Below are 12,123 nucleotides of genomic sequence, written 5' to 3' on the forward strand. Positions count from 1 at the left end.
GTGTTCTGTTCAAATCGCTAAACCAGATTTCAGCGGTTCCCAGGTCTTCTACCACAAGAAATTCGTACCTGTAGTCCTGTTCGTAGTTGCAGGTACAAAACCCTTACAAAACTTTGCACACACTTGAAACCACACGGCTCTCTTCTTAACATGACACTCATTGCGAGATATGGTCCATACTTCAGGGTATTTGTTCACCCCTTCCACGGCCAACCGGCTGCATCCATTTCAGGCTGAAGGCAGTAGTTGCTTGGGTTGGGAATGCGTGTTCACTTAGTATTGCTTCGCGGCGACTGGCGGGTTCCCAACATCACTGCCGTATTGTGCGCGGCTCCATTGTTTCACACGCACTGGTGAAACACGCGAGAAAATCACGCTGCGGACTCGCGGTCATAAATCTCTCGTGTGCATCGAGCCTTAGAGACACTAGAGTGGCACCTGGCAGAAGTTCCATATACTTTATCGCCAGCAGCTTCGTCCCGGTGCATTAGTTTTAGCTAATTTGCTTAAACTCAGGGGAAATTATTGCTGATTCTTGTTGTCGATGCCAACGGCCTTGCCGCAGTGCTAACACCGGTTCCCATCAGATCACCGAAGTTAAGCGCTGCCGCGCTGGGCTAGTACTTGGATGGGTGACCATCCTGTTTGCCGAGGGCTGTTGGTAAGCGGGGTGCACTCAGCCCTTGTGAGGTAAAAACTTAAGCCGTGTGTGGCTCGTGTTCCCGCCAGCATCTGTTTTACACGCTGTTTTTAACGAACTTCCACCTCACTACGTTAATTCAAATTACTACTGTCACTGACAAGGGAACTTCCGCATCGCACCCCCCTCAGAGTTAGTTGGCACAGTGGATAGGCCTTGAAAAACTGAACACAGATCAATCGAGAAAACAGGAAGAAGTTCTGGGGAACTATGAAAAAAATAAGCAAAATATACAAACTGAGTAGTCCATGTGCAATATATGCAACATCAAGGATAACGTTAGCTCACGAGCGCCGTGGTCCCGTGGTTAGCGTGAGCAGCTGCGGAACGAGAGATCCTTGGTTCAAGTCTTCTCTCGAGTGAAAAGTTTACTTTCTTTATTTTCGCAAAGTTATGATCTGTCCGTTCGTTCATTGACGTCTCTGTTCACTGTAATAAGTTCAGCGTCTGTGTTTTGCGACCGCACCGCAAAACCGTGCGATTGTTATTGAAGTCGCGAGCTGTATTTGCTGGATTCATATTGCCCACGGAATACATCTCACGTATTTAATGCACTTTCGTCCAAAATAGTGAACAGTCAACTGCCAGCCAGGGAGCCTCGTTAGCAGGAATACTCTCTCTTCCGTGCGCTGTAGTCGACTGACGTCGTGTATTTTGATGCTTGTTTAGGTGTAGCTTTCCCATACTACGGCGCAGTCACCTCGCATCGGACGGACGGACGGACAGATAATAATTGTCTGAAAAATGAAACATTGAACTTTTCACTCAAGGGAAGAGTTGAACCAAGGACCTTTCGTTCTGCAGTTGCTCACGCTATCCACGGGACCACGGCCCTCCTGAGCTCACATTCTCCTTGATGTTGCCTATCTTGCGCATGGACTACCCAGTTTGTATATTTTGCTTATTTTTTTCATAGTTCCATACAATTTCTTCCTGTTTTTTCGATTGATCTCTGTTCAGTTTTTCAAGGCCTATCCACTGTGCCCACTTATAAATAACTCTGAGGGGGGTGCGATGGGGAGGTTCCCTTGTGAATTGATGTTTTGCCTGACCGTGACCGGCGCTAGCAGCGCGTATCGATATATCCCCTCTCGCAGTATATTTGCTCGACTGCTATTACTTCCCGCTCGTTGTCTGTCGTAAGCCAGTTGGAGTTCGGGTCCGCCAGTCAGTTGGAACGCGTCTGGAGCGCAGTCCGGACCTGCCTGTCGGTGAGTTGCAGTGCGGCACTAGTGCAGTCGGGTTGGAGCAGCAGTGAGGTCTGCGTCGACATGGATCGCCCAACCATTGCCGCCACGCGTTACTTGAGGCGGGCCACGGTCTTGGTGGATCGTCGGTCAGTCGTCCGACCGGACGACGCTTTTTGGCTCGCCGGTCGTTCACGAGTTGGCTGTGTGTGTGTGTGTGTGTGTGTGTGTGTGTGTGTGTGTGTGCTTGGTTACCGTTGCGTATCGTTCAGGTCTTCGTTCAAGTGTTTGTCAGGTTGTGTGTGTAGTTGGCGTTATGTCCACTGACGACTATTTTAGATGCTGACGGCATTCTGAGGGCAGAGTCGGTCGGTTGCTGCGGACCAGGGAAGTTATCTGGGTGCGGCGCAGACGGCTGGGTCCACTGGCGGTCCCTGCGCAGTGTCGGAGCATGTGTGGAGCTGTCCGATCGCTACGAGCTTCGTGGTTCACCGACCCAGGACGTCAAAGTTGAGCAGTGGTTTAAAGTACCCAAGCTACGTCCATTCATTTTATGGTGGTTCGTTTCGGTGGTTCGCTGGTGTGGAGGTTTTCTTGTGAGCAACACCGAGTGTTTCTATTGCTGAAATTTAGCCGCCGTGCAGTGCAATTAACTATATTGGTTGACTACAATTTGAGTGCACCAGCGGAATTTTCTGTCTTGTGGCTGTTAGTGTTCTTGTTACCTGCCCTGGCCACTGACGTAAATTCAGGCATTGTTCCTTTTGGATAAAGTTAACTATATTACTGTATTACTGTATTTTAAATTCGAGTGTACCAGCGGAATTTCCTGCCTTGTGGCCATTAGTGTTCCAGTTACCTGCCCTGGCCACTGATGTAATTTCAGGCAGGGTCCTTTCCTCACCTGTTGTCGCTGTTCAACATGGTGTGTAGTTTTGACAGCTAATACATACTTCATTGTGACTTATCACGTTCGTAACCTTTTCTGTTTCAGGTCTCATATACTGATTGGTGACAAGCAAGTCATTGTGTCGTAGTTGGGCTCACCACCTGTCTCACCTAAGTGAACAAGGGCAAACCGACCTCCCTGGAGGCTTCTGAGTGCCGTTTTCTTTATTGTCCTTCTCACCGGTACCGGTGTTTAACTGTCTGTTTATAAGCTATCATAACTAGTGATTTAAAGATTCTTGTTTTTCCTGGACTTAATGTATTTTTGAATTTTGGAAAATCAATTGTGGGCCTAAAACCGCTTAAAACCTTATTCTGGAAATTACCCTTTAAGCAAAACATTGCGGCCTTCTGCCTTAAAAGATTATGGTAATGTATTTTAAAATTTTAAAATTTAATTGTGGCTCTCAGCCACTTGTATTGCGCCTTGCATATGTTTGTTCTATCTGCTTTTGCCTTTAGGCTAGCTAGCCTAGCTGTAATATCATATATATTTTAATTATTTTATTTGCAATTTTAACTCAGCCGTGAAATAATTGCATTTTTGAAACTCGTAGTTCTAAAGGCTCGGCTATGTGCCGTTTTGGTTTAAAGGTGTTATTAAATTACAATAAATTACAATTTTGAATGAACCTGACCAACACCTTATTTGGCCCTTTCCACTATCCTAATCACCTCTTCTGCCCTGCAGGTTAGCGGGCGTCTCACTACTTGATTGAGAAGTAGCGGCTCCGGTCACGAATACTGACAGACGGCCGGGGGCGCAGTGTGCTGACCACATGCCCTCCATATCGGCGTTCAGTGACACCTGTGGGCTGAGGATGACACGGCGGCCGGTCGGTACAGTTGGGCCTTCATGGCCTGTTTGGACGGAGTTAGTTTGTTGCCGAAGTCCGTTAGTAAAAACTGTCTGACTACTGCATCTTTATCAGACAATTAATCATAGTGTGTTCAGAATAGAGGTATGATTCAGACAGATCTCTAACATTCATAACGCTTAGCGAGGTACAAAGGATTGCCGTGCATTTTGCGGAGTCAATGGTAGGGTGGGAAACGCCGATGCACTGGGACTCCGTTACGAGAAGCAGCATCCTTCAGAGGCTGAACGGCGCGTGTGGATGGGGCCATCGACCCCCGCAGCGGCCTACACGTGCCACACTTACTATCGCCCGAGTGTCGGAACACTCGACTGACCCAAAGGAAACTCTTGCTATCTCACCCGTGCCTGCTGCTAACTATGCAGCCCGGCTGCCAAGAACACAATCGGCTATGCTAAGTGGGCTCTAAAGGCCGCTCTTAGCTGGTTCCAGGCGTTTTCATTCAGCAAGGGACGCACAGATCTCCGTGCTTCCGTTGCTCAAGCTAACGTCATATGGGTACGATATTGTAGCGCCTGTGTTGTTAACAAGAACAGTGCAGTGTTGGTTCGGACGTGCATTCATTTCGGAAGGACCAGGCACTGCAGCTATTACATCCGTCATGAAATGCATGAATGTACTCACGCCTGTGAATAAAACTATCAGATGTATAAGGCAACTATGACAACGAAAATTTGTGAAGGAAATTTTTTTACTGAAAGTCATTTTCTGGTACCGGCGGATAAAAACGATATAGCAATGGCTGTGCTATTAAGCGGCTCCGGAAAGGCTCAAAATCATGAAAAGTTCTATTTTTACTTTTTTGCGTTTTCTGAATCTGCAGACTATTACCTTTTAGTAGATATATAATTTATTCAATTCCGAAGACTACAACTATTTTTAAATTTTTTTTGAAATGTGTTCTACATGGGCTTGACCCACTGTGGCGCTGTTAAACTGCTGTCAAATGGTGTTATTATTAACGTCCGTGTTCATCAGGTACATTTTAGTGATGTGAGATAAAGTATGTGTTGTGGCTAACCTGTGATGGTTCAATATATATCGCTGGTGTGATTGTCGATTGTTTCATGTTTATTTACTCTGTCGTTATCTCGAAAATATTCGTAATTAATTCTGTTTCTTGAGTCTCTGTTTTGTTGAAGTATAATAATGAGTAAAAGTAAAGTTATTAGAAATCCTATGAAGGCTTTTAAGAAAAGGAGAAATGTTGGGAAGCCAAAGGTATGTGTTATTACTGTAAACAATAAAGACGATAACCAAGTGAGTGAACCTAACCTCTCAAGTACACCTGCCCATAGCAGTCAAAGTGGGAAAGAAAATACTTCACAGAAGAAGCTTGGTTCAATGAGTGAAAACTATGAATGTTTTATGGGCGAAACGGATGTGAATGAAATATTTGATATGTCGATTCTCAAAGGAATTTTTTAAAACTGTGTAAGATGTATTCATTGTAGTGAAGTTGGTCTGGAACTCTCCATAATAAAGCACGTAGGACTTGCTAGTGAAATACAACTGAAATGTGATAAGTGTTCATACATGACCACCTTTTGGAACAGTGTTGCAGTAACTGCAACTGAAGAAAATGGTAGCAAAATCTACGAACACAACAACGAGCGATGCTTGCTTTATACAAGGAACGCCTTCGGGCTGCAGACAGGGCTGTAAAGAGTCTAGAAATACAAGCAAGAGTAAACAGGTGGAGGAACAAGAGGAAGCTGGAGGAGGAGTTTGCCGAGGATGAAGATAATCCATCCTATGGACCTGGAATGCACTAAAAAGTTAATCCAATCTTTTTCGCTCGATTCTCAAAACTTTTATTTTCTCATACTAATTACATGTTTTCTAAGGATCTTCCAAACATATTTGTTTCAAACTTTCAGTAAATGTTACACAGTACCTTCTGCATAATTTAACACAGCCTTTTTCCAAAAAACTGTATATTTTTGAATATATACATAAAAAATTGCAAAAAAATGTTGTGAATTTTCATTACAATTGAAAAAAAATCATCTTTAATAACTGAACTAAAATTTTGTAAAATCCCTGTGTTAAGTTGTAGCCCATATTCCAATAAATAATCTGTAAAAAGTTCAACTTCCTTCCTCAAATACTTTGTGAGGAAAGATGTAATTTATAAGCGTTATTTTAACATTGCAGGTATAGGGCGTTCCGGAGCCCCTTAAGAGGAACGATGCAAAGTTCCTTCCTACACACATACACGTCCGTCTCACTGTCGTCGTTCCCTAATACAACTGGTGATGGCTCTTATTCGTAACTGCGAATGCATTTCACGCAAATTATTACAACACTGCATTGCTGCGTCCTTGATTCTTTGTATGAGCCACATAGTAGATCCTTACACTTTACTCCGAAGATTTAACGCACCCTCAGGAGCACAGAACTTCGGGTTCAAGTCTGACCATCGTCGCACCCTTCCGGTGATTGTAGTGGGGCAAATTCGGAATAATGGTAAGCGTTTAGTTTTTGATGAGGGACTTTTCGGACGCCGTGTACGTTAGAGACACTGCGAGGAATACCTCGCTACAAGCGATAAAAGATAACGGTTAGGGCGACCGCTCGCGAAGAGACGGAAATCCGTGTTTGAGTCCCGATCCGGCACAAATTTTCGTTTTTATCTCTGTTGGTCCATTACGGCCAGGAGACGTCGGCTGGTACGTACTTTTCAATTCAATAAACTTTACCAACAGCCGTACACTTTAAGATATTTTATTTTATTCTGGAGGCAACCAGTTTCGGCAATTCATTTTGCCATCTTCAGGTCTCATATGCTTTTTTCAAATCAACGAACTTATCGTATAGCGCCATAAAACTGGATACGGTAAATTCGAATTGTTAGCTGTCACTGTTTCGTATGAATCAGCTGCACAACGATTGGAATTTACGGTATCCAGTTTCATGGCGCTGTACGATAAGTTCGTTGATTTGAAAAAAGCGTATGAGACCTGAAGATGGCAAAATGAATTGCCGAAACTGGTTGCCTTCAGAATAAAATAAAGTATCTTAAAGTGTACGGCTGTTGGTAAAGTTTATTGAATAGAAAAATTTTCATTTGCGTCATTCTCTTATACGGCTGGTAGTTTGTATTTGCAACTGCGAATACATATTTGATGTATAACTTCAGATAAGTCTATGTGGGAACCTGCAGCTGCCATCATGGAGACACAACTACCGTAATGAATCCGTATGCGGCCAGTAAAAGTGCAACACAATGAAGGCGACACGTAAAAGAACTTCAAATTGGCATGAAGTGAACTCCATATCATGATACGCAAATAATTAGCATATCTGCAGAGAAGCAACGCCTTCTACATTCCACATTCATGGTGTAAAAAATTGTGTACACAAAATTTTAGTGTGTTTAGAGGAGACAAAACGAAACACTGAAAGAGGTCAATGAACGTCTATGGCGCTAGAGATAGTCAGAGACAATAGTGCTGTGTGATGAATACTACTTCAGAGATATTGTTGAAAGTTTACATTTACGTTTATGTACAGCTGACATCTAGTATTGTCCACGATCACTTGATTGGGCCGCATCTTCTGCTTAACTTACTCGGTGGAGGAAATTACCGTATCTTTCTTCCTGAAATGCTGCTGGAAATGTTTAAGAATGTCCCGCTAGCAGTGAAGCGATTATGGTTCCACCATGACGGTGCCCCAGCACACATTGCGGTTAATATCAGATATCACTAAATCTTCCCCTCAATTGTCGGATTCGCAGGGCTGGGAGCGGTGCTCCAGTAGCCTGCCCACCATGTTCCCCCTACCTCACTCCTACGGATTTCTTTTTGTGGACAGAGATGAAGCGTTTGGAGTAAGAGACGCGGAACAGCTGGTTGCCCTTGGGCTGACGATGCGACCATTATTCGTGAAACACGAGGTTGTTTTTAGCGTATTAATCAATCATTAGCATTCAGATGCCAATTGAGCACTAATGTAAATGGGCGACATTTTCAGCAACATCTCTAAAACAATATTTATCACACAGCACCATCGTCTCTGACCGTCTCCAGCGTCATAGACCCTTGCGGGGAAACGGTGCACCTGAGACATTATTGTATCATTAAAAAGTGTTTCATTCTACCTCCTCTAAAAAAAATTATAATTTTGTATACGTAGTTTTTTTACCCTGTGTGAGGAAATAATATTGACTGAGACTAGGCTAAACTGAAGAAACACTAAAGTATTAAAGAGTAGCAGAAATAAGACAAGTGACAAACTTAACGTCAGAATTGAGGACCTCGAAGTAGACGAATTTCAGGAATTCTCCGACCTTGCAAGCAAAATAACACACTGACGGACGAAGTAAGGAGAAGATAAAAAACAGATTAGCGCAGCCAAAGAGGGAATTCCTGGTCAAGGAAAATCTATTATTATTTTATGCATGGCTGTCAGAAGTCTGCAAAATCAGAGATGTTATAAATCTGTAGCCCTTGATTAAACATTTATGAGAAGTATAAAAGCACATAACAGAAACTTACTTAGTATTACTTTAGCAGATGTCAGTATCTCCTTCATAGAGGCGTAATGTCCTTTTATCTCCAGAAACGTACACATTGTATGTGATTAAACATTGATTGACAGTTTACAGTAACTGCATCACATCTATGTATCTGCAATGCTAGCAGCAAGGAACATATATAAAAGCATATTTGAAAATATAAACAAGGTATATAAAGAAGTTATACATAAAATTTACTTGAAAAAAACATCATAGATAAAAGGAATGGACTAATTGTCATATTTTATAAGAGATGAGATGCAATCACAAGCCGGCCGGTGTGGCCGTGCGGTTAAAGGCGCTTCAGTCTGGAACCGCGTGACCGCTACGGTCGCAGGTTCGAATCCTGCCTCGGGCATGGATGTGTGTGATGTCCTTAGGTTAGGTAGGTTTAATTAGTTCTAAGTTCTAGGCGACTGATGACCTCAGAAGTTAAGTCGCATAGTGCTCAGAGCCATTTGCAATCAAAATAGTATCTGTTTTCAATTACAATAGTGTCTGTTTTTTAATTCATGCTGAACAATCACGAATCTTTTAATTTAGGTGAATATGTTTATATATTTCAAATTCTTCTAAAAGGTTCATTTTGTAACTCTTGTCAACTAACTAAAGGTAAAATTCCCATTAAGAAAGAACGGAGGAAGTGTGTTTTCTGTTTTGAGATATTCTCTAAAAGTTTACTTATATGAATTCCCCCCCCCCCTCTTTGTCGAGCAAGTACTCACGAAAGCGGGTCTTAAATGCCTTCCCTGTCTGTTCTATATAAAAACTCGGACATATATTACATTGTATTTTACATATCCCAGATTTAAGAAATTTGTCAGTTGAAGGTTTCTACAAATGGCAACCTGGTGGCATTATTAGTGGTGAAGGACACAGTGTTGTCATACTTCTTAAATAAATTGGCTATACGATATGAAATGTCAGATAGAGATTGGTTGGTAGTGTATTTATTAACAGTAAGTGTAGAGGAATTTGTATTCTTGTTAGTTTTATTATTACAAATGTTTTGCGCAAGATTTGCATGATATCCGGTTTTTATCGCTATATAGTTTGAGTTCTTAAGTTCTGTAGCAATAGCAAATGATGCTGCCGATCATAGAGTAAAAGAGACATCATGTTACCTGTTGTGATGGACTTCCTGTAAATATCAAAGTTATTTCACCATCTACCAAACAAAGTTTCAGGTCCAGTAAACTCAGTTTATTACCTCGGTTTTATACTTTATATGTAAATTTAATATTAGGTTCGAAGTAGTTCAGTGACTCAATAAGTTATATGAAGTCCTTCAGATTTCCTTTGTCTACAGTGATGGTAACATATCTTCCGTAGAAAGAAATGCTGTTGGCTAGAGTGGGGTGGGAATTAAAAAAGATTATTTCAGAATTATTAATGAAGATGTTAGCTAGAAATCCTACAAGGTGGTTCCCCATATTGACACGGTCCCTCAGGAGTTAGCTGCGATAGATACCGGGAAAAACACCAGACAACGCCCGAGGGCCAATATCTTGAATACGTGGAAGTTGTGGGGAGTACGGACAGGCACAGTTTCGCTAATAAAAGTATTTTTTTGCCTTTAAAGTTTTATAACTTTATTAACCTGATTTTAAAATAGTAAGTGAACATTTGTTATCATGAACAGCAAGATCCTCAATATAGTTTCTTAATGAAAGTTCCTGAAGCATTATTTAACCAACAGACTCTTGAACAATAACAGATCAAAGAACAGCTCTCAGAATCAATTTACAACGCTTAAAGCTAAAAATCCCTTTTCAACCAAAGGAAAAAAATACAAATGTCATAATGCAAGGTTAAATAAAAGATTCTAACGGCACATGGCAACACCAAAATTTTCCTAGATATCACCTGTGATCTATAAAGACAATAAAATATTGATCACAAAATTTTAATTAAAACAACAACTTAAATGGAATAAAATCTGATTTCTATCAACGTACACTCAAACCCTGTAGCCTCTACGATGCGATTTTCCTTTCGTTTAAACACCTTACACCATAAACCTCCCTAGATGTGATCCATACGACACCCAACGATTTATGACAAATAATGAAGCATAGATGTTATAATTAACTAGGTATGGAAATCTTTTCCTTCCAAAATAAATAAAAAAACATATAAATCAATCCTTAAGTTAAGTAGTTACATCCGTTAAAGAAATAATATGCAATACATATCTTTTGATTTCGTCGTGGTCATGTGACTTCACGGGAAAGATTTTCCACTATGTACAATGCGTTTACAGGGTGCAATCAACTTACACAAATTGCATACTGGGATTATACGTCGATGTGACTGTGGCTCCCAAATCTTAAAACGGGAGAGGGAGTAGTGCGGTACTAGTGAACACTTCGACTATACCTCACCACACCAAAGAGCAGTACGGTGGGGTAGATAATAGACAAATCAACAATTGTTGCAAGGCAACCTCAGCAAAGGCAGAAAGAAAATATTTGGGGCTTCGAACTCTTGGGAGTTCCACACAAAACCACAGAATGACGTTCTAAGCTAAATTATGAAAATGCTATCGGCGATTTCCCCACGACAATTACAACCGTAAAATACCATAGGAAGTGAACTGCAATTAACACGATTCGTAAGTGTCCGACTGAAAAACTCCACAGTCAATCTTTCCATTACTACAAACACTTGACAGTACCTCCAAAGTTCACTTGTGGACACTCCCAGAGTGTCGAATTACTCGTTGTAACTGTAGATAAGAGAGCTGGACAAATAAAGAAAGAATAAAAAAGTTGGAATTTGCATATAAATTAACACAAAACTACTACAATAAGAAATCAATATCCATACAAGCAAAGATTAAACATTATAATTCAGTTATTAGGACACAAGCAACATATGGATCAGAGTGCCTAACATTGAATAAGAAAGGCGAATTAAGGGAACTAGAAAAAAGAGAGAGAAAAATATTAAGAAAAATTCTAGGTCCTGAGAAAAACAAGGAAAACAGGTGGATTAAAGGGAGAAATGAAGACCTATACAAAAATACAGAAAAGATCACAGATACAATGAGGAAGAGACGGCTAAAATTTTATGGACATTTAAAAAGAGTGGAAGAAACACGAATTACAAAGAAAATTTTTAATTACGTTAGTAAGCTGAAAAACACCATAGGATGGATAGAAGCAGTAAAGAAAGACGCCAACAAAATAGGTGCTACAGAAGAAATAATACGTGACAGGAATAACTTTAGGCTACTTATAGAAAACGCAAAGTATGAAGAAGATGCGCCAAAACCTCGACCCAAGAGAGTGTGGACAGATGAGCAGAGACGAGCAGTTGGCGAGAAAATGAAGAAGTACTGGGAAGAACGGAAGAAAAAGAAACACCATAAGTCTGAAGTTGTATGCGGTCCATAGCTGGCCAAATTCATAATTATATATATATATATATATATATATATATATAATTCCCGGCAATCAGTTGCAACAATTATGCATATAATAAGTTGTTGAAAGTCGTTTGTCGTGGAAAAACTGGCGACTTCGAACATCATTATGTTTTCCGCAAACAAAGTTGTATTTCGCAAATGTTATTAATTGCCTTCATAATGTTTACCACGTATAGTTAACGGAAGACGTAGAAACGATATTCCGAAACGAATACGTGTAGTGTAAGTCAGACCTTCGAATTAGAATAGAGACCCCACGAACACAAATTTTCTGTGGCAGGTATGAAATATAAACTCCGTTACTCGCTCGTTACACTTGAAGGACAGATGTTGAATGGGCCGAAACGAGCCGCCGCATAACAGCGTAGTTGCCTGCTAACTTCGAAAGAAGGTAGATGCGGTCCCTAGAGCAACTTATAACATCGTCGAAATTTGTGATATTGTGTTTTATTTCAAGT

At 41.0% G+C, this 12,123-nt stretch overlaps 1 pseudogene; it reads left to right on the forward strand.

The window, feature by feature from the left end:
• The first annotated feature begins 546 nt into the window (after positions 1–546).
• LOC126459057 (5S ribosomal RNA) lies at positions 547–664 on the forward strand (annotated as a pseudogene).
• Positions 665–12,123: the final 11,459 nt, after the last annotated feature.

Source organism: Schistocerca serialis, chromosome 2 (assembly GCF_023864345.2).
Source record: "Schistocerca serialis cubense isolate TAMUIC-IGC-003099 chromosome 2, iqSchSeri2.2, whole genome shotgun sequence".
Lineage (NCBI taxonomy): Eukaryota > Metazoa > Arthropoda > Insecta > Orthoptera > Acrididae > Schistocerca > Schistocerca serialis.